A 22,527-nucleotide genomic window follows, 5' to 3' on the forward strand; every position below is an offset into this window, starting at 1 on the left:
GGTGAGGTATATGGGTAGCCAGACCCTCCCATCTCTCATAGCTACCCGTAACCTGGACCCAAATATACTAAGCAACTCCTTATTGCTTTATGTGCAAACAGAAAACACTCCGGGTTACATCACAGCGACAAGCATAGCTCCCAACCGTCCCTCATTGTGCGGGATTGTCCCAGATTTGACTCTTTGCCCCGCTGTCCAGCGCAGGACGCTGTGATCCCGGGAGACAGCAGGAGATCTCGTCACACCCCCTTTTGTTAGGCCACGCCCCTTCCCCTTCCCCATGTTCTGAGTCTCCCAGCGTCACTGTTCAGAGAGGGAGAGAGGGGAGTGACTCACTTCTAGTTTCAGTTTGAGGTACGTAATTAGTAACACAGCCGAACACAGCCTGGGTGCCACTGCCGACGGCAATGTAAGCAGCAGACCAGTGTGCTGTGTGAGTGGACTGGAGCTGCTAATCAATAATTAGCAGCTCCAGTCCACTCACACACTGGTCTGCTTATATTCTGTCTCCAGTCAGTGCATTGATTTGAGAAGGAGGAGAAGGCTGAAGCTGCAGTTCCCTGGGAGAGGGTGACTACACGATCACGACGCTATTATTGTGACTGCTATTAATACCCCACGCATAAAAAGAGATAAGCCAAAGCCCCTGGCCTGTGACAGTCTGTCTGACACTGTATCAGATCATGTGCTATATTCTCGTACAGACGTACACACACACACGCGGCTCCGCTCGGTACACCTCGCACACACACAAGCGGCTCCGCTCACCTCGTACACATACGCGGCTCCGCTTCATACACACACGCGGCTCCGCTCGGTACACCTCGTACACACACACACGCGGCTCCGCTCGGTACACCTCGTACACACACACACGCGGCTCCGCTCGGTACACCTCGCACACACGTGGCTCCGCTCGGTTCACCTCGTACACACACGCGGCTCCGCTTCGTACACACACGCGGCTCTGCTCGGTACACCTCGTACACACACACACGCGGCTCCGCTCGGTACACCTCGTACACACACACACGCAGCTCCGCTCGGTACACCTCGCACACACACGCAGCTCCGCTCGGTTCACCTCGTACACACACGCGGCTCCCCTCAGTACACCTCGTACACACACACAAGCGGCTCTGCTCGGTACACCTCGCACACACACGCGGCTCCGCTCGGTTCACCTCGTACACACACGCGGCTCCGCTGTATAGATCAGCTGACGTGCTCAGTTCAGTGCGGGCTCAGCGCCGGAGCCCGCGCTGAAACGGGGTTTATTACCTATGTCGTACTATTACGGCATAGGTAATAAAGGAGTTAAAGAACAGCACCAGAATGGGGGGGGCATATACCAAGATAAGGGATATATATTACCAGGATGGGGATATATATACCAAGATGAGGCCCAGTATAAGGGACATATACCAGTGTGTGTATATAGATAGACTGGCTATTGAACCCGTTCTACGCCCGGGTGGTGAGCATTCATATTGCTATATGGTCTCCATCCTGGTATGTACTGCTTCCATCCTGCGTCCCAATCCTGTCATTTGCTCCCATCCTGTGCCCCTATTCTGTCATGCGCTGCTCCCATCCTGCGCCCCCATTCTGTCATTTGCTGCTCCCATCCTGCGCCCCCATTCTGTCATGTGCTGCTCCCATCCTGCGCCCCCATTCTGTCATGTGCTGCTCCCATCCTGGCCCCCCATCCTGTCATGCGCTGCTCCCATCCTGCGCCCCCATTCTGTCATGTGCTGCTCCCATCCTGCGCCCCCATTCTGTCATGTGCTGCTCCCATCCATATGCCCTGTATGCTGCTCCATGAAGGTTGATGGCCCCCATAAGATGCTCCATAGCATAATGTGCCCCGTATGCTGCTGCGATAAAAAAAAAATGGTTCAGGCCCCCGACACTTTCAAAATTCACCTGTCCACGTTCCACCGCTGTGCGCCAGTCTGTCTTCTGGGTCTCTGGCTGTGACTGTTCAGTCAGATGGCACGCACTAAGCACGTCATCGCGCCCTCTGACCTGAACGTCACAGCCAGAGGACGCGGAAGACGGAGCCCAGTGGCGGAACGGGGACAGGGGAATATCGCATACTCGCCCTCCTGGCACGTCCGTGCTTCTCCATCAGAGATCTCAGTATGCGTTCCGTGCTTACGCATACCGCGATCTCCTGGGCCACAATTCTCATCCCCGGATGCATAACTCTGTGGAGTCCAGACTGCGCAGGCGCTTGCTCAGTTTATAAAGGCTTTGGATACAGTGATGCTCCCAGTGTTATATTATAGATAGATATGATGCGGGGGTCCGGTTCAAATCTTGCACCACAACCCATCACACGCTATTCATGCCACTGTTCTCGGTTGCTCTATGTGACTGTAGACATTTTATTTGAATCTTCACAGCATTCACATCGCACGATGTGAGGATTCTCCAGACATGGCAGCGGGCGGTTATATGACTTTGAGTATGTGACTTCCTTACTCCTTTAAACATTCTGACTAGACATGACCAATCTCAGTCAATACTCTTGCATTGATATAGTCCGCACCCATCTAGTCAGTACCTGACTGCATGTATGTAAATCACATACTTGTGGACACATGACTGTCCGCTGCCGGCACTGGAGAATCCTCCCAACATGCAGTGCAGTTGTTGTCAGGAGTAGTGATGATGAGCGAATATACTCGTTGCTCGGGTTTTCCAGAGCATGCTTGGGTGATCTCCGAGTATTTATTTATGACTGCTCGGAGATTTAGTTTTCATCACCACAGCTGAATGATTTACAGCTACTAGCCAGCCTGAGTACATGTGGGCATTCCCTAGCAACCAGGCAACCCCCACATGTACTTATGCTGGCTAACAGATGTAATTCATTCAGCTGCGGCGATGAAAACTAAATCTCCGAGCACTAAAAATTACTCGGAGGACCCCCGAGCGTGCTGGGGAAAACCCGAGCAACGAGTATATTCGCTCATCACTAGTCAGGATTCAAAAGTCTGACAAAAGTTTTTCCCCTTGTAAATAAAAATACTCTAAAATACTCCCCTCTCTTAGTATGCAGGCACCTGGTCTCCCAAGGCTCACGTGACGTTATGCCACGTGAGCACTGCAGCCAATTAGCAGCTGCTATTAGGGTTCGCTCTCACTGACTAAAGGTACCGTCACACTCAGCGACGCTGCGGCGATATAGACAATGAGCCGACCTAAACTAGATCGCTGGAGCGTCGCTGTTTAGGTCGCTGTAGAGACATCAAACACAGCAGCTCCAGAACGATGCAGGAGCGATCCAGTGACGTAACGGCGACTCACTTATCGTTCTCGCTGGTTGTTAGCTCCATGTAAAACATTGCTGGCATCGTTGCTTTTGATATCAAACATGACGATACACGCCGACCTGATGACTAAATAAAGTTGTGGACTTCTAGCTCCGACCACCGATATCACAGCGGGATCCAGATCGCTGCTGCGTGTCAAACACAACGAGATCGCTATCCAGGACGCTGCAACGTCACGGATCTTTGTCGTTCTCGTTTCAAAGTTGCTAAGTGTGACGGTACCTTAAGAGGAGCCGGCTGCTACGTCGGTTACGTCAATATTATTGTGTTTGTATTGGTGATTTGCTTGCTGATTTTAATTATAGATTTGCTTGCCCATCATTTCAGCTTCAGAAATCCATGTTTCTATTCAGTAACCGTAAGCAGATGAAGACATGCGAGCTGGATCTTCTGTAGACCTAAAGTGAGACCCAAGATTGGTAATCAGGTAAAGCCATCACTCCTTTAGGCTAAGTTCACACGTTGCAGAATTGTCGCGGAAATTTCCACGGCAATTCTGCGCCTCCTGCCACGGGTATATCGCATGCAGAATTAGGCATGCATATACCCGCAGAAAACTAGCGTTTTGCAAGCATAATTAGCTTGCAGAATGCTAGAGTTTTCCAAGCGATCTGTAGCATCGCTTGGAAAACTGATTGACAGGTTGGTCACACTTGTCAAACATAGTGTTTGACAAGTGTGACCAACTTTTTACTATAGATGCTGCCCATGCCGCATCTATAGTAAAAGATAGAATGTTTAAAAATAAAAAAAATAAAAAACATGGTTATACTCACCTGCAGACCTCAGCGGCATCCGTTCCTATAGCTGTTGTGCGGTGAAGGGCCTGTGATGACATCACGGTTTGTGATTGGTCACGTGACCGGTCACATGCGGTCTCGCGACCAATCACAAGACCGTGACGTCATCGCAGGTCCTTCACCGCACAGCAGCTATAGGAACCGAAGCGGCAGCATGCAGCGGAGAGGCTGGAAGACTGCGGGGGACATCGAAGGTGAGTATATGACTATTTTTTTTTTAATTCTTTTATTTTTTACCAATTATATGGTGCCCAGTCCGTGGAGGAGAGTCTCCTCTCCTCCACCCTGGGTACCAACCGCATATAGTCTGCTTGCTTCCCGCATGGTGTGCACAGCCCCGTGCGGGAAGTAAGCAGATCAATGCACTCCTATGGGTGCAGAATTGCCGCGATTCCGCAATTTTAATGAACATGCTGCGTTTTTTTCTGGAATGCGATTCCGCTCAGGAAAAAAATGCAGCATGTGCACAAAAAATGCAGAATGCATTCTGTTACATAGGATTCTTAATGGTAGCGTTTTTTTCGCGGTTTTATAGCGTTTTTATAGCGAAAAACCGCGAAAAAAACACGAAAAATTTGCTACGTGTGCACACAGCCTTAATTAATTAAATATTTATTTTTTTCTGTTTTTGATTACTGCAGTGTTTCTGAAACAATGATCGGCAGTACTGAATGGGTGTGTCGGAGGCGTGGTCATGGGTGTGGTCGGGGCGTGGTCATTCAGGGGGCGTGGCCTAAATTTTTGCCGTGGTGCACTGCGTGCACCACAGAGTGTGTCCCTCTTTCCTTCCCTAAAATGTTGGGAGGTATGCGACAAGCCTTCTCTGTGATACATACTATTTAGATTAGACACCCTTTAGCCATGCTACATATCTCCCCCCTCTGCCTAAAGCCGTGGGGCTTGGCACTTGACCCAAACCGACTAGAGACCCCTCTCAGTCGTCCCTGACAGTCAAACCGTCTGTCTAAGTCAGGGCCTGCCACTGAACCCTTACGTCGGTATTCGTCAACCACTTCCATCACACCCTTTGGAAAAGATGACCCCTTGTCATTTCCTCTGCTACAGGATCTCCCGCTTAGGTCACTGAGCCCTGAACTAACTGAAGAGTCACTATTTCTAGCTCTTCCATCTGACCACCTTCGGTTCTCTCTCAGTTGTTGATCTCTTCTATTGTCTTCCTTCGGAGAGCAGCTCTTCTCTTTACGACTACATCCTCTGTTAACTTCAGCTTGAGGACTTCCAGGCTTTAGAGTACCTCTTCGCCTCTCTGGCAGCTGTTTATTAACTTGCAGTCTCTCATGTCTCAGCTGCTCTACCTCCCTTAGGTATGCCATACAATATTCCAGAAGCATGCGGATATTCCTAATACTCTCTCTGGATCCAACAACCAGGAATGGAACCATCCCATCTTCATCCATGACCTGGACCTCTTCATCAGCCGGTATCCTCAGTCTCTTCAGACCGGATTTATCCACCATCTCCTGCATCACTCTCCCAAGTTTCCCAATGACTTTCGCCACCAGAGCTTTGGGTACTTGGACTGTGTCTTCCACTAAGCCCAGCCGACTAAGAGCCTTCCTTTCACGCTCCAAACATCAAACGGCTTCATCATTCTTCAAAATGATCCTCTGTTTTGTACGGAGGCAGTGTAGGTGCATATCCCTTAGGACAGCCACCCGCTTCACTGTGACTTCCCTAGTCGTCAGTATGACCAATTGCTGAGTCTCAGGCGCCCAGTGCACACTACACGCCTCTACCGCCTTTTTAAATGCCTCATGCACACCCTTCCTGGCGCACGCTTCTCGCATGTCTTCGGGTACATCAATCACGGTCTTGAAGAGCGGGGTCTCACTCTCTTCATAGACAGATGGCTCCCTTTTTGCCTCTGACCTTTCCACCAAGACATCTGTCACGACCGGGTGACTCTCTTGTTCCGCTTTTAGCACAAACTCTTCCTCAGTCTTTTCTTCCACTTGAGCCTTCGCCAAGATGGGCACTGGCAACTCCTCTGCCAGGCAGCGACGTTCCTCCTCTCTCTGGAGAAGCTCCTGCTGATACTTTTCTTGAGCCATTCTGAGCACTTCCATATCTTTCAATATGGCCCTATTCATGGCCTGACACTCCGACAGGTGACGTCTGAGTTCAAAGACCTCCTTCTCCAGGTCACCCACTTTGTGCTCAAATGCTTGCCTCAGGACCCTTTCTTGTGCAACAGTTTCTTTAAGCAGCTCTATGTTATGGTCCTGCTCTCTTTTGGCCAGCTCATGTTGCACCACCAGTTCTTTAGTTAAACTTTCAGACAGGGTTTCTTGCCAACCCACACTCTGCCTCTTCAGAGTTCCACCTGTTTCTGCATCCAGCTCTACGGTCTCTCCTGGGCTCTCTGTCTGTTTACTCTTTGGTACCTCTGGACTCTTGGTAACCTCAGAGTTCTCCATTTCTTCTGCATCAGGTACTTCATCATACTGAGCCACTTCACTTTTACCAGGCATTGCAGATGTGGGTCTACTACAGGTCTGTTCTAATCCCAGCCCGTCACTAACTATCTCAGTGCTAGGGTTTGTCAGAGATAAATTGACCTCCTCATCAAGGACAGTAACCTGATCTTTACCTGACCCTGTCTCTTCCTCATCACCTCTCTTCTCAGAGGGTGTAACCTGTCCCGCCTTTCTGCAGCCCCGACGACGAGATGAAGATTTGTGATTTTTACTCGGCTCCTCCTTACTGCACTCTTTTCCCTTTGCGCTTGAGTCACAGTCTGAACAGGAGTCACCCTCTCTCACTCTGTCATCCTGGAACAGCAATTCCCCATTTAAACAGGTGTCAGACCCACACTTTCTTCCGGTCACCCGTAACTCTGGACCATTGACACTAGGTGACGCCACCTCCTCTCCACACATCCCATTACCAGGAATCCCCACAGCCTGCTGCTGTAGTGGGGCTTCAATATGACCATTGCGTCTCTCCTCTGAACAACCCCACACTGCGTCAACTTCCCATATGTCTTCAAAGATCACAAAGTCCCGGCCCCTCTCAAATGGGTAGAACAAGTCTGGTGTTATACCGCCATCTTGGCACTTTACATTTTTGGACATATCAATGAACACTCTGTCCACAGTATAGTCAACCGTGACCCCATGAATGCTGTGAACATTGACCTTTTTCTCGGTTAGACAGAGAACGAGAGGAGTTCCCGTCAGAGTCATCTGACTCTTTGAGTCCAGCAGTCCAGATACTCCTTCACGGTGTAACATAACAGTACACACCTGTGGGCTGTCATCAAATGGGAAGTCTATGCCGCACTCGGAATACACAAAACACACACATTGCTGTTCCCCTTTTGAAAGCTCCACCCCTTTTTGGGTCACATCCCCTTTTTGGACTCAGCCCCTTTTAGGGCCACCACCCCCTTGTGGGCTATTTTCTCCTTTAGGGCCACCACCCCCTTTAGGGACCCCACCCCCTTTTGGGCAACTACCCCCTTTTGGGACGCCGCCCCTTTTTTGGGATGCCCGGGCCCTTTTTGGCCAACCATAATTATTTGGGGTCACCGCTCCGTTTTGGGACTTCACCCCACTCTGGGGTACACCCTGTGGACTTCCCACAGCACTCTCAGGCCCCAGTTCGCACAACACAGCAATGTGACTCTGGCCCTTTAAGAGTCTGCACACATTAAACCAGCAATGTCTTTTTTCCTTTTTTTTTTTTTTAATATGTCACTTCACCAGCTCCTGCTGGTACCGCCACAGCTCCCGCTGCAGTCACACACAACTGGCACCTCCGGCTGCCAACCACAAGCCGCCGCTGCCACTGCAGCTCCAGCCGCTGCGGAACCTCCTACTGCAACCACGGCCACACTCCACAAGGCTCTACCGCAGACTTCGTGGACCCGCCGATCCACAGCAAGCCGCTTGTCCCCTTCGTGGACCTGCCGATCCACAGCAAGCCGCTTGTCAGCTTCGTAACCCCGCCGAGTTACAGCCAGACGCAATCTTCGTGGCCCCGCCGAGCCACAGCAAGCTGACCACAGAAGGAGAAAAAAAAGAGAAATACCTGGACTCGCTGGTCCACAGCAAGCACCTGCACATGTGCTTTATAGAAAAAAAAACACAGTTTTTCACTGACCCTGGTCAGTATCACACGGTTTCCAGACCGTTACCTGTTGGTGGCGGCCACACAGGTTCCCGGATCCCTCTTCTCCTCAGAGGTATCCACAAACTGCAGTTCTCACTGAGCCCGGTCAGTTTTTACTCACCACGGTTTTTCAAGACCGTCCAATCTTCTGGCTCAGACCAGCCAGCGCTGCAAGATGTGCTCCTTGGATCTTTGCCCGCATTCCAAACACCAATTGTAAGGATTCACTCGCTCAGGTGCGTTGGAGGAAACAGGAGGCACGTTCTCTTTAAAAGTTCACAGGTTTATTTTCACCATAAACCATACAGCAAAACAGAAAAGAAATAGCCTTTAGCTCAGGAAAGGAAAATACAAATGTCCAGTCCTTCAGGCTCAGTCCTGTGGAGGCTTTCTCCTCCACACACACAGACTCCTGTCTGTAGTGTCCCGCCTGGACACAGGGATCTCTGTCCACCATGACAGATTCCCAGATTCTCTCTGGAGGCTAGCATTAGGCTTTCTTTAATAGGTCTAACCACACCCAGAACCCATCACATGATCAGACATGTGGTTGTGACCTCAGTCACCACAGGTCCTGCAACAAACATAGACAGGCATGGTTATGCCCCTTACCCAGGGGTGAGGTATATGGGTAGCCAGACCCTCCCATCTCTCATAGCTACCCGTAACCCGGACCCAAATATACTAAGCAACTCCTTATTGCTTTATGTGCAAACAGAAAACACTCCGGGTTACATCACAGCGACAAGCCTTCTCTGTGATACATACCTCCCGTCGATTAGACACCCTTTAGCCATGCTACAGCCCCTATTCCATTTAACTGTCAGCAGTTTTGTCCACTATAAGCTACGGCCACTGCAAGATAAGAAAAATAAGTTTTATTATACTCACCCGGGGGATGGTCCGGTCTGATGGGTGTCGCAGGTCTGGGTCCGGCGCTTCCCATCTTCTTGCCACGCCGCCCTCCTGTTGCTTCATTGCTCCCCAGCCTCGCGATCCTACACAGGTGCACTTTGTCTGCCCTGTTGAGGGCAAAGTAAAGTACTGCAGTGCGCAGGCGCCGGGCCTCTCTGACCTTTCCCAGTGCCTGCGCATTGCAGTACTTTGGTCTGCCATCAACAGGGCAGATAAGCCCTGAAAGGCAGTGGCTGTGTCTTATATCGGCCAAAACTGCTGACAGGTTCCCTTTAAACAAATGTGTCCGATATATAAAAATTATTGTTACAGAAAGGGTAACACATTATAAAATGTATTTCAGTCATCCTTTGTAGTTATAAAAATAAATAAATGGTGAAAAGCAGACACCTTTCTTTTTTCCCACCGATATTGCCCAATATCGGCAAAAAAGTTGCTAAATTATTGCACCTGCATGTCTGATCGCCTGCGATCATATTATTCGAGCACGCCAAAGTCATTCAGTTGGCACCCGAGCATGTTAGAATAACACCTTATCTGGGCACGTTTGCTCTTTATAAATCTGCAGACAATATTCACATACCGCTACTTTCTGCCAATTACAAGGCACCACTTTTATCTAGAATATGACTGCCTATCTGCATCCTATGTTAAAATTCAATGCGCTAGCTTAAAGGGAACCTGTCATTAACTTTTTCTGCTTGAACCATGGACAAAATGTATCGGAGCCTTGTCTGTATCTGAAACACTGTTACCTTTCAGGGAAAACACAGCTTGAAAAGCCAGTCAGGGACTATAAGGAGAAGACTGACTAGTCCAGCATGGCCACTGGACAGTCTCTCCCTGTCCCACTCCAGTTGCTTGACCAGCCAATACCTACGTACCCACAAGGGAGAGACCTATCAATCAACTAGAGTGGAGGGAAGTTGCCAGCGGAGGGAAGTCTGCACCCCAGCTCTTCAGAGAAAGAAATACATGGCTGCAATTGCACAGTTGGCCCCAGATTCATGCTGCCTGTGGGAAATATTAATCTAGTGACTCATTCACTTTAGTCTGTGCTTGCCCAAGTTCTGGATAATCAGGAAATAAGAGAATGCACTACTGATTTTATATGAGGTTTTGGCCAGATGTCTCTTGTCCCTCCACCTTGAATATATTATAGTCCACTCTCAGGGAAAGGATATGCAAATCAGGGTGTATGCTTTCAAAGACCCGTGTGTGCAGATAACACATTTCACAACCAAACTCTGTGCAAATTAAGGTGCTTTTACATTGAAAGATTATCTTGAATGCTTGTTTAAAGAATTGTGGTTTGCACAAAAGCCAGCAGCAGGGCCAGCGTCAGCACAAGGGCAAATGCCGGGCACTGAGCAGGCAGGGTAGCCAACTCACTGTAGGGGACACCGGCGCTCTATGTAGGCCCGATGCCTGTGCCAGTGCCGACGCCAGCGAGTTGACCCCCCGCTTGCATACTTACCCCTCCCCGCTCCACTGCTGCAGTGTATTTCACGTCTTCTGACTGTGATGTTCAGATAAGAGGGCGTGATGACATCATGTCTGTGCACCCTCTGCCTGAGCAGTCACAGTGCAGAGAGCCGGAAGACGGCGATACTGAGGAGTCCGCAGCAGAGCAGCGGTCAGTGAGGAGAGGTGAGTATGCAATTTTTTTTTTTATATTTGGAGCTTTATATGGGGACCATCATACACTGGAACATCATATATGGGGCCCATCATACACTGGAGCATTACTGTATATTAGGCCCATTATATATGGAGCATCATATGGGGCCCATTATATATGGAACATTATATGGGGCATATTATATATGGATCATTATATGGGGCCTATTCTGTATGGAACAATATAAGGGGTCCATCATATACTGTATGGAGCATTATATGGGACTCATTATACTGTATGGAGCAATATTTGAGGATCAATATATAGTATGGGGCTCATCCTATACTGTATGGAGCATTATATGGGGCCCATTATACAATATATGGGGCTTATCACATACTGGAACATTATATAAAGTCCATTCTGTATGGAACATTATATGGGGCCCATCATATACTGTATGGAACATTATATGGGACCCATTCTGTATGGAGTAATATATGGGGCTCATTATATTATATGGAGCATTGTATGGGCCATTCATAAACTGGATCATCATATATGGGGCACATTATATATGGAGCATTATACGAGGCTCATCATACACTGGATCATCATATGGAGCTCATTATACATGGAGCATCATATGACGCCCATTATATATGGAGCATCATATGGGGCCCATTATATAAAAAGCATTATATGGGGCCCATCATATACTGGAACATCATATGGGGCCCATTATATATGGAGCAATATATGGGGCTCATTATTCTGTATGGAGCAAAATATGTGGCTCATTATACTGTATGGGGCCCATCCTATACTGTATGGAGCATTATATGGGACCCATAGTCTATATATATAATTGTCTAAGGGGTACTTCCGTCTGTCTGTCCCGGATATTCATTGGTCACGGCCTCTGTCTGTCATGGAATCCAAGTCGCTGATTGGTCGCGCCAGCTGCCTGTCATGGCTGCTGCGACCAATCAGCGACGGGCACAGTCCGATTAGTCCCTCCCCTACTCCCCTGCAGTCACTGCCCGGCGCCCGCTCCATACTCCCCTTCCCCTCCACTCACAGCTCACACAGGGTTAATGGCAGCGGTAACGGGCCACGGTGTAACGCACTCAATTACCGCTGCTATTAACCCTGTGTGTCCCCAACTATTTACTATTGACGCTGCCTATGCAGAATCAATAGTAAAAATATGTCATGTTAAAAATAATGAAAAAAAAAAAACCTGCTATACTCACCATCCGCCGCCTTTCGCACTCCTAGCGACGCTACGGTGACCGCTCCATGCAAGCGGCAGGTTCCGGTCTCAGGATGGTCTGCCAGAAGGACCTTCCATGATGTCACGGTCATGTGACTGCGATGTGATCACAGGCCCTACCAGAAGGACCTTCCATGACGTCGCTGTCACATGACTGTGACGTCATGGAAGGTCCTTCTTGCAGGGCCTGTGATCACGTCGCGGTCACATGAGTATGACGTCATGGAAGGTCCTTCTGGCATACCATCCTGGGACCGGAAGCTGCAGCCTGTGGTCGTCACGGTCATGTGACCGCGACGTCATCACAGGTCCTGCGCGCCTGCGCGAGAAGGACCTGTATATGTTTATTTTTTATTTTAACTCTGTATACTACGTGGCTCTGTGCTGTATACTCCGTCGCTGTGCAATATACTACGTGGCTGGGCAATATACTATGTGGCTGGGCAATATACTACGTGACTGGGCAATATACTACGTGACTGGGCAATATACTACGTGACTGGGCAATATACTATGTGGCTGGGCTATATACTATGTGGCTGGGCTATATACTACGTGGCTGAGCAATATACTATGTCGCTGGGCAATATACTACGTCGCTGAGCAATATACTACGTCGCTGGGCAATATACTATGTCACTGGGCAATATACTACATCACTGGGCAATATACTACGTGACTGGGCAATATACTACGTGACTGGGCAATATACTATGTGGCTGGGCTATATACTATGTGGCTGGGCTATATACTACGTGGCTGAGCAATATACTATGTCGCTGGGCAATATACTACGTCGCTGAGCAATATACTACGTCGCTGGGCAATATACTATGTCACTGGGCAATATACTACATCACTGGGCAATATACTACGTGACTGGGCAATATACTACGTGACTGGGCAATATACTACGTGACTGGGCAATATACTACATCACTGGGCAATATACTACATGACTGGGCAATATACTACGTGACTGGGCAATATACTACGTCACTGGGCAATATACTACATCACTGGGCAATATACTACGTCACTGGGCAATATACTACGTGACTGGGCAATATACTACGTGACTGGGCAATATAATACATCACTGCGCAATATACTACGTCACTGGGCAATATACTACGTGGCTTGGCAATATACTATGTGGCTGGGCTATATACTACGTGGCTGGGCAATATACTATGTCGCTGGGCAATATACTACGTCGCTGGGTAATATACTACGTCGCTGGGCAATATACTATGTCCCTGGGCAATATACTACATCACTGGGCAATATACTACGTGACTGGGCAATATACTACATGACTGGGCAATATACTACATCACTGCGCAATATACTACGTCACTGGGCAATATACTACGTGGCTGGGCAATATACTACGTGGCTGGGCAATATAATGCGTGGCTGGGCAATATACTACGTGGACATGCATATTCTAGAATACCCGATGCGTTAGAATTGGGCCACAATAGAGATGGAAAGTAAGAAAGTGCCAACACTATCATAATATCTACTATATAATTGTCTAAGGGTCACTTCCGTCTCTTTGTCCTTCTGTCTGTCTTTCTTTCTTTCTGTTACGGATATTCATTGGTCGCGGCCTCTGTCTGTCATGGAATCCAAGTCGCTGATAGGTCTCGGCAGCTGCCTGTCATGGCTGCTGCGACCAATCAGTGACGGGCACAGTCCGATTAGTCCCTCCCCTACTCCCCTGCAGTCACTGCCCGGGGCCCGCTCCATAATCCCTTTCCCCTCCAGTCACCACTCACACAGGGTTAATGGCAGCGGTAACGGGCTGCGGTGTAACGCACTCCATTACTGCTGCTATTAACCCTGTGTGTCCCCAAGTATTTACTATTGACGCTGCCTATGCAGAATCAATAGTAAAAAATATGTCATGTTAAAAATAATAATAAAAAAAACCCTGCTATACTCACCATCCGCCGCCTTTCGCGCTCCTAGCGGCGCTACGGTGACCGCTCCATGCAAGCGGCAGGTTCCGGTCCCAAGGATGGTCTGCCAGAAGGACTTTCCATGACGTCACGGTCACGTGACCGCGACGTGATCACAGGCCCTGCGAGAAGGACCTTCCATGAAGTCGCTGTCACATGATCATTACGTCATGGAAGGTCCTTCTGGCAGACCATCCTGGGACCGGAAGCTGCCGCCTGCGGTCGTCACGGTCATATGACCGTGACGTCATAACACCCTGGGACTGGAAGCTGAAGCCTGCACTGCGCACAGGGCCAGGACTTCAACGGGCCTTCGGAGGGTGAGTATATGTTTATTTTTTAATTTTAACTCTGTATACTATGTGGCTCTGTGCTGTATACTCCGTCGCTGTGCAATATACTACGTGGCTGGGCAATATACTACGTACGGGGCTGGCCAATATACTACGTGGCTGGGCAATATACTACGTCACTGGGCAATATACTACGTGGGCTGTGCTGTATACTACGTCACTGGGCAATATACTACGTGGCTCTGTGCAATATATTACGTGGCTCTGTGCTGTATACTCCGTCGCTGTGCAATATACTACGTAACTGGGCAATATACTACGTGGCTGGGCAATATACTACGTGACTGGGCAACATACTACGTAACTGGGCTGTGCAATATACTACGTGGCTGGGCAATATACTATGTGGGCTGTTCTGTATACTATGTGGCTGTGCAATATACTACGTGGCTGTGAAATATACTACGTGACTGGGCAATATACTACGTGACTGGGCAATATACTACGTGACTGGGCAATATACTACGTGGCTGGTGTTATGGACCTGGTGGTTAGGTGCACCAGGAATGACCTGATAGTTAAACACGGAATCGGGACGAGCTCTGGGGAAATGGGAACTCTGCTGACCGCAAACCCTACTCCTATCAACACAACTAGAAATAGCCGTGGAGCGTGCCTGACTCTGCCTAGATGCCTCTTCACAGCCTAAGAGCTAACTACCCCTAAAGAAAGGAAACAAAGCCTCACTTGCCTCAGAGAAATTTCCCCAAAGGTAAAAGCCGCCCCCCACAAGTATTGACTGTGAGTTAAGAGGAAATCACAAACACAGGATGAAATAGGCTTTAGCAAAGAGAGGCCAGTCTAACTAAACAGATTGAGGATAGAAAAGGGATCTTTGCGGTCAACACAACAAACTACAAAAACCACGCAGAGTGTGCAAAAAATACCCCCGCACCGACTCACGGTGCGGTGGTGCCACTCTGCACCCCCAGAGCTTCCAGCTAGCCAGGCAGTTTCATGATAGCAAGCTGGACTAGAACTTAGCAAGAAAAACCATAAATAACAAATGAACAAGCCGGAACTTAGCTTTTGCTGGAGTAGACAGGTCCTCAGAAAGATCCAGGAGAGATCTGAACCAGTACTAGAACATTGACAGCTGGCATGGAGTAACGATCTGAGTGGAGTTAAATAGAGAATCCTAGCCTAGCCCTACACGAGGGCAGCTGGGGAAGGAATCTCAGAACCAGCAGCTCCCCTCACAGCCACCAGAGGGAGTCCAATGACAGAACTCACCGAAGTACCATTCATGACCACAGGGGGGAGTTCGAGAACGGAATTCACAACAGGCTGGGCAATATACTACGTGGCTGGGCAATATACTACGTGGACATGCATATTCTAGAATACCCGATGCGTTAGAATCGGGCCACCATCTAGTGCAATATATAAGGGCCCATCATACAGTGGGGCAAAAAAGTATTTAGTCAGTCAGCAATAGTGCAAGTTCCACCACTTAAAAAGATGAGAGGCGTCTGTAATTTACATCATAGGTAGACCTCAACTATGGGAGACAAACTGAGAAAAAAAAATCCAGAAAATCACATTGTCTGTTTTTTTATCATTTTATTTGCATATTATGGTGGAAAATAAGTATTTGGTCAGAAACAAAATTTCATCTCAATACTTTGTAATATATCCTTTGTTGGCAATGACAGAGGTCAAACGTTTTCTGTAAGTCTTCACAAGGTTGCCACACACTGTTGTTGGTATGTTGGCCCATTCCTCCATGCAGATCTCCTCTAGAGCAGTGATGTTTTTGGCTTTTCGCTTGGCAACACGGACTTTCAACTCCCTCCAAAGGTTTTCTATAGGGTTGAGATCTGGAGACTGGCTAGGCCACTCCAGGACCTTGAAATGCTTCTTACGAAGCCACTCCTTCGTTGCCCTGGCGGTGTGCTTTGGATCATTGTCATGTTGAAAGACCCAGCCACATTTCATCTTCAATGCCCTTGCTGATGGAAGGAGGTTTGCACTCAAAATCTCACGATACATGGCCCCATTCATTCTTTCATGTACCCGGATCAGTTGTCCTGGCCCCTTTGCAGAGAAACAGCCCCAAAGCATGATGTTTCCACCACCATGCTTTACAGTAGGTATGGTGTTTGATGGATGCAACTCAGTATTCTTTTTCCTCCAAACACGACAAGTTGTGTTTCTACCAAACAGTTCCAGTTTGGTTTCATCAGACCATAGGACATTCTCCCAAAACTCCTCTGGATCATCCAAATGCTCTCTAGCAAACTTCAGACGGGCCCGGACATGTACTGGCTTAAGCAGTGGGACACGTCTGGCACTGCAGGATCTGAGTCCATGGTGGCGTAGTGTGTTACTTATGGTAGGCCTTGTTACATTGGTCCCAGCTCTCTGCAGTTCATTCACTAGGTCCCCCCCGCGTGGTTCTGGGATTTTTGCTGACCGTTCTTGTGATCATTCTGACCCCACGGGGTGGGATTTTGCGTGGAGCCCCAGATCGAGGGAGATTATCAGTGGTCTTGAATGTCTTACATTTTCTAATTATTGCTCCCACTGTTGATTTCTTCACTCCAAGCTGGTTGGCTATTGCAGATTCAGTCTTCCCAGCCTGGTGCAGGGCTACAATTTTGTTTCTGGTGTCCTTTGACAGCTCTTTGGTCTTCACCATAGTGGAGTTTGGAGTCAGACTGTTTGAGGGTGTGCACAGGTGTCTTTTTATACTGATAACAAGTTTAAACAGGTGCCATTACTACAGGTAATGAGTGGAGGAAAGAGGAGACTCTTAAAGAAGAAGTTACAGGTCTGTGAGAGCCAGAAATCTTGATTGTTTGTTTCTGACCAAATACTTATTTTCCACCATAATATGCAAATAAAATGCTAAAAAAACAGACAATGTGATTTTCTGGATTTTTTTGTCTGAGTTTGTCTCCCATAGTTGAGGTCTACCTATGATGTAAATTACAGACGCCTCTCATCTTTTTAAGTGGTGGAACTTGCACTATTGCTGACTGACTAAATACTTTTTTGCCCCACCGTATACTGGAGCAATATTTGGAGCCCATTCTGTATGGAGCATTATATAGGCCCATTGTATACTGTATGGAACATTATATGGGACCCTTTATGTATGGAGAAATATATGGGGCTCATTATAACATATGGAGCACTACATGGGGCTATTATACTGTAAGGAGCAATATATGGGACTCGTTATACTGTATGGAGCAATATATCAGGCCTATTATATACTGTATGGAGCAATATATAGAGCGCATTATTCTATATGGAGCACAATGTGGTGCCCATAATACTGCATATAGCAATATATGGGGCTCATTATTCTGCATGGAGCACTATGTGGTGCCCAAAATACTGTATGGAGCAATATATGGTGCTCATTATTTTGTATGAAGCACTATGTGGTGCCCATAATACTGAATGGAGCAATATATGGGGCTCGCTATACTGTATAGGGCCCATCCTATACTGTATGGAGCATTATATGGGGCCCATTAAAGAATATATGGGGCCTGTCATATAATGGTGCAATATATGGAGCCTATTCTGTATGGAGCATTATATGGGCCCATCATATACTGTATGGAACATTATATGGGACCCATTATGTATGGAGAAATATATGGGGCTCATTATACTGTATGGAGCTTTATATGGGGCTCATTATACTGTATGGAGCTATATATGGCAATCATTATTGTTTATGGAGCATTATATGGGGCCCATTATACTGTATGGAGCACTATATGGGGCTCATTATTCTGTATGGAGCTATATATGAGACCTATTATATATTGTATGGAGCAACACATGGGGCTCATTATTCTGTATGGAACAGTATATGGGGCTTATTCTACTGTATGGAGCAATATATCTGGAATATTATACTGTATGGAGCATTATATGGGGTCCATTATTCTGTATGGAGCACAATGTGGAGCCCATAATACTGTGTGGAGGACTATGTCGTGCCCATAATACTGCGTGGAGGACTATGTGGTGCCCATAATACTGCGTGCAGGACTATGTGGTGACCATAATACTGTATAGAGGACTATGTGGTTCACATAATACTGTATGGAGGACTATGTTGTCCGGTTTCTGAGCTACTGTAGAATTTACACTAGATATCACTCATGTAATGTAAGTAGTAAGTGAAATCTTTGGCATTGTACTATACCTATATTTCTCTGCCATAACTGTGCATCATGAATTGTGGAATGTGTTAAAGGGGCCCACTGAGACTCTTTCCCCCTGGTGCCCACGAGAACCTGGAGCCGACCCTGGCCAGCAGGACCTGCGCTGCGGAAAACAATGGCAGCCTCTGCGCAGAAAACGATTTATTATAGATCTCTCAGTGTGTATTGTTAAATGCAGTCTGCCTGTGTAATCTGGCTATTAAACACAGACAATCTGAAAATATTTACTGGTCGGCGGTCATTTAGTGCCGCCAGTCGGTCTGTGTCAAAAGACTTTTCCTGTATTTACTCAAATACCAACAAAAAAACATTTCATTCAGTTACTTTTGAGAGTTTTTTCATATCACATACTGCAATGCAGATAAATCATTGTCTGACATTTTTTTGTCATTTCAATTTACAAAAAAACTAGACTATGTATGCTGCAAAACAAATAATTACATAAACAGGTACACCATTATTTGTCTTTGTCTCCTGTTGCTCATTCTTCATCCTAAAACGACATGAAGCAATTGCAATGTCATTGTCAAGTCATATACTGTGAACAAAAACTATGTAACAATGTAGCTGGAAACATTCAATGACAAATTGATAAACAGAAACGGTGGATATAACATTTTGTACAATTATAGACTTTTAAGGAACCCTAGCTAATATATATATTTCTTCTTTTAATTATATGGTTTTATTTAAAATGATACAGTCAGCGTTTTTTTGCTGCAAGGTATTTAGAATTCTGCCCAACATCTAATGGCAAACTATCCTTTTGCAGTGGTAGTCATCATACACTGGGCATTAATTTTCATTATTTCAAATGGCAAAAGGGAAATCATATGAAAAAGGGTATTTATTCTTTGAAATTGTAATTTTATTCTAAATTGTGGAGCAGATGAATAGACCAATAAATGTTTTGCCATCTTATCTTCTTGTGAATCTGTACATAAAAAACTTTGTAATGTACCTTATTATGGAAAAATGTTCTTTTACACTTATCAGACTCCACTCTTTAAGACGGATGATCAACTTCCATTTAGTAGCCAACTGAGTTTCCATAGTAGTCATTGGAGTCCATGGATAGAGGTGAAGAGTAGAGATGAGTAAATATGATTGGGTCCCTGCTAATTCGGCAAGCTATAGCGCTTACTGAAATAAGCTACAGCGAGAACCAGGCTTCCTGGATCGCTCTGGTTGTTCAGCTGTTCGGCTCTGTAGCTACATGTGTCGTGGCTGTGTGACAGTCGTGACACATGCATGGAGAGTCCAACAAACAGGCTCTCTATGCATGTGTTGCGACTCACACAGCCACGACACATGCAGTTGTGGAGCCGAAATGCTGATCAGCCGGAGCGATCCAGGAAGCCTGGTTCTCGCTGTAGCTTATTTCAGTAAGCGCTATAGCTTGCCGAATTAGCAGGGACCCGATCATATTTACTCATCTCTAATGAAGAGGAGAAAAAGGGCACAGCTACAGAGAAATAAATCTAGGCAGAAAAATATGTTTATGCATAGAATAAATGTTCTATGTTTCAGATAGTTCCGGATTCACAGCAACACTGATCAGTACTGCTGCTTGAAATCTTCCACACTATCTTTCAAATTTGAAAGAGAGATAATTGAGAAATATTTATTTTCTTGTGTGTGTGGGATGTTTATGACAGATATAATTGCAGGCAGACTCCACCAAAATGCAGAGAGAAAACTAACAATTGGAGATAGAGCCTGCAGAGGGAAAAAATACTAACAAATGCAGGATACAGGTTACAAAATAATTAGCCATGGTGTTATTTCACATGTACAGTACATACAGCTGATGGATTTTTGTAAAAACATCAAGTCTTGTTCTCCAATCTTAATTAAAGTAATTCTCTAAAAAACAAAATTTCTTCATAGAAAGATGAAAGACCAATTTCCAGGAATTTAAAGCATTCCCATGAAGTTGTGATTGATGCTACTGAAGAGGACACAAGCAGGTTAAATTTCTTACAAGATCTCCTGGCAAAGGATAACTGATTTTCTTCAGTAAATACTAGTATCATTTTAAAAAAAGTTTTGCCGTCTTTGGATTATATTGTATTTTGAAGTAAATAGAAAAAAGCTTCCTCTCAAGGCATCCTATTATTAAATTGTTATATGCAATAATTTATTGAAAAAGTATGAATATATACACATACAGTTTTATGTAAAAGTTTGGGCACCTCTGGTCAAAATTACTGTTATTGTGAACAGTTTAGCAAGTTGAAAATGAAATGATCTCTAAAAGGGATAAAGTTAAAGATAACACATCTCCTTTGTATTTTTTGAAAAAAAAAAAAAATCTCTCTCTATATATATAAGAGGCATCGTGATTACTCGCTAATCCCGCCCCCTGCACAGTAGCTCTGCCCCCACCACATCACCACACATAATCCTGCCCCCCACCCCATTACCACACACAATCCCGCCCCCCAACACATCACCACACATAATCCCGACCCCACCCCATTACCACACACAATCCCGCCCCCACCACATTACCACACAAAATCCCGCCCCATCACCACACATAATCCCGCCCCCACCACATCACCACACATAATCCCGCCCCTTCAACACATCACCACACTTAATCCCGCCCCCACCACATCACCAAATATAATCCCGCCCCTTCAACACATCACCACACAATTCCGCCCCCAACACATCACCACACATAATCCCGCCCCCCCACCCCATTACCACACATAATCCCACCCCCCACCACATTACCACACATAATCCCACCCCATTACCACACACAATCCCGCCCCACAACACATCACCACACATAATCCCGACCCCACCCCATTACCACACACAATCCCGCCCCCACCGCATTACCACACATAATCCAGCCCCCCACCACATTACCACACATAATCCTGCCCCCCACCACATTACCACACATAATCCAGCCCCCCACCACATCACCACACATAATCCCGCCCCCCACCCCATTACCACACATAATCCTGCCCCCCCACCACATCACCACACATAATCCCACCCCCCACACCCTATTACCACACATAATCCTGCCCCCCCACCCTATTACCACACATAATCCCGCCCCCACCCCATTACCACACATAATCCCGCCCCCAGCACATCACCACACTATTGTTATTAACTTCATTTTAAGTTAATTTACCACCTGTGTAAGCGCTATTGAATGTTGTCGTTATTTACTTTAGTTTAATCACCAGCAACATTAATTAGATAGCAATGAGCGTGCTGAGCGTTAGCTGGCTGGAAACATCTAGTATATATATATATATATATATATACTAGATTGTGGCCCGATTCTAACGCATCGGGTATTCTAGAATATGCATGTCCCCGTAGTATATGGACAATGATGATTCCAGAATTCGCGGCAGACTGTGCCCGTCGCTGATTGGTCGAGGCAACTTTTATGACATCATCGTCGCCATGGCAACCATTATGACATCTACGTCGATACTGCGCTGATTGGTCGAGGCGAATTCACGGCAGACTGTGCCCGTCACTGATTGGTCGAGGCAACCTTTATGACATCATCGTTGCCATGCTGTGCCCGTCTCTGATTGGTCGAGGCCTGGTGGCCTCGACCAATCAGAGATGCGGGATTTCCAGGACAGACAGACAGACAGACAGAAAAACCCTTAGACAATTATATATATAGATATACATATATACAAGGGTTGGACAAAATAATGGAAACACCTGGAAACATCAACAAAAGTTAGTTTAATATGGTGTAGGTCCACCTTTTGCGGCGATTACAGCCTCAGTTCTTTGAGGTATGGATTCAGACAAGGTGTGAATTGTTTCCAAAGGAATTTTAGCCCATTCTGCAGTTAAAACACCCTCCAGTTCTTTGAGCAACGATGGTGGCGGAAATCGACGTCTAACCTGAATCTCTGAAATCGACCA

The 22,527-nt window shown here is 46.7% G+C and overlaps 1 long non-coding RNA gene across 1 annotated transcript; it reads left to right on the top strand.

The window, feature by feature from the left end:
• The first annotated feature begins 314 nt into the window (after positions 1-314).
• Positions 315-20,588, top strand: LOC143809194 (uncharacterized). Its single transcript, XR_013222138.1, has 3 exons — positions 315-354; positions 3,669-3,768; positions 20,488-20,588. It is a non-coding gene; the product is annotated as an uncharacterized LOC143809194 (long non-coding RNA).
• The last annotated feature ends 1,939 nt before the right edge of the window (positions 20,589-22,527 follow it).

The sequence above is a fragment of the Ranitomeya variabilis genome, chromosome 2, assembly GCF_051348905.1.
Source record: "Ranitomeya variabilis isolate aRanVar5 chromosome 2, aRanVar5.hap1, whole genome shotgun sequence".
In the NCBI taxonomy this organism is placed as follows: Eukaryota; Metazoa; Chordata; class Amphibia; order Anura; family Dendrobatidae; genus Ranitomeya; species Ranitomeya variabilis.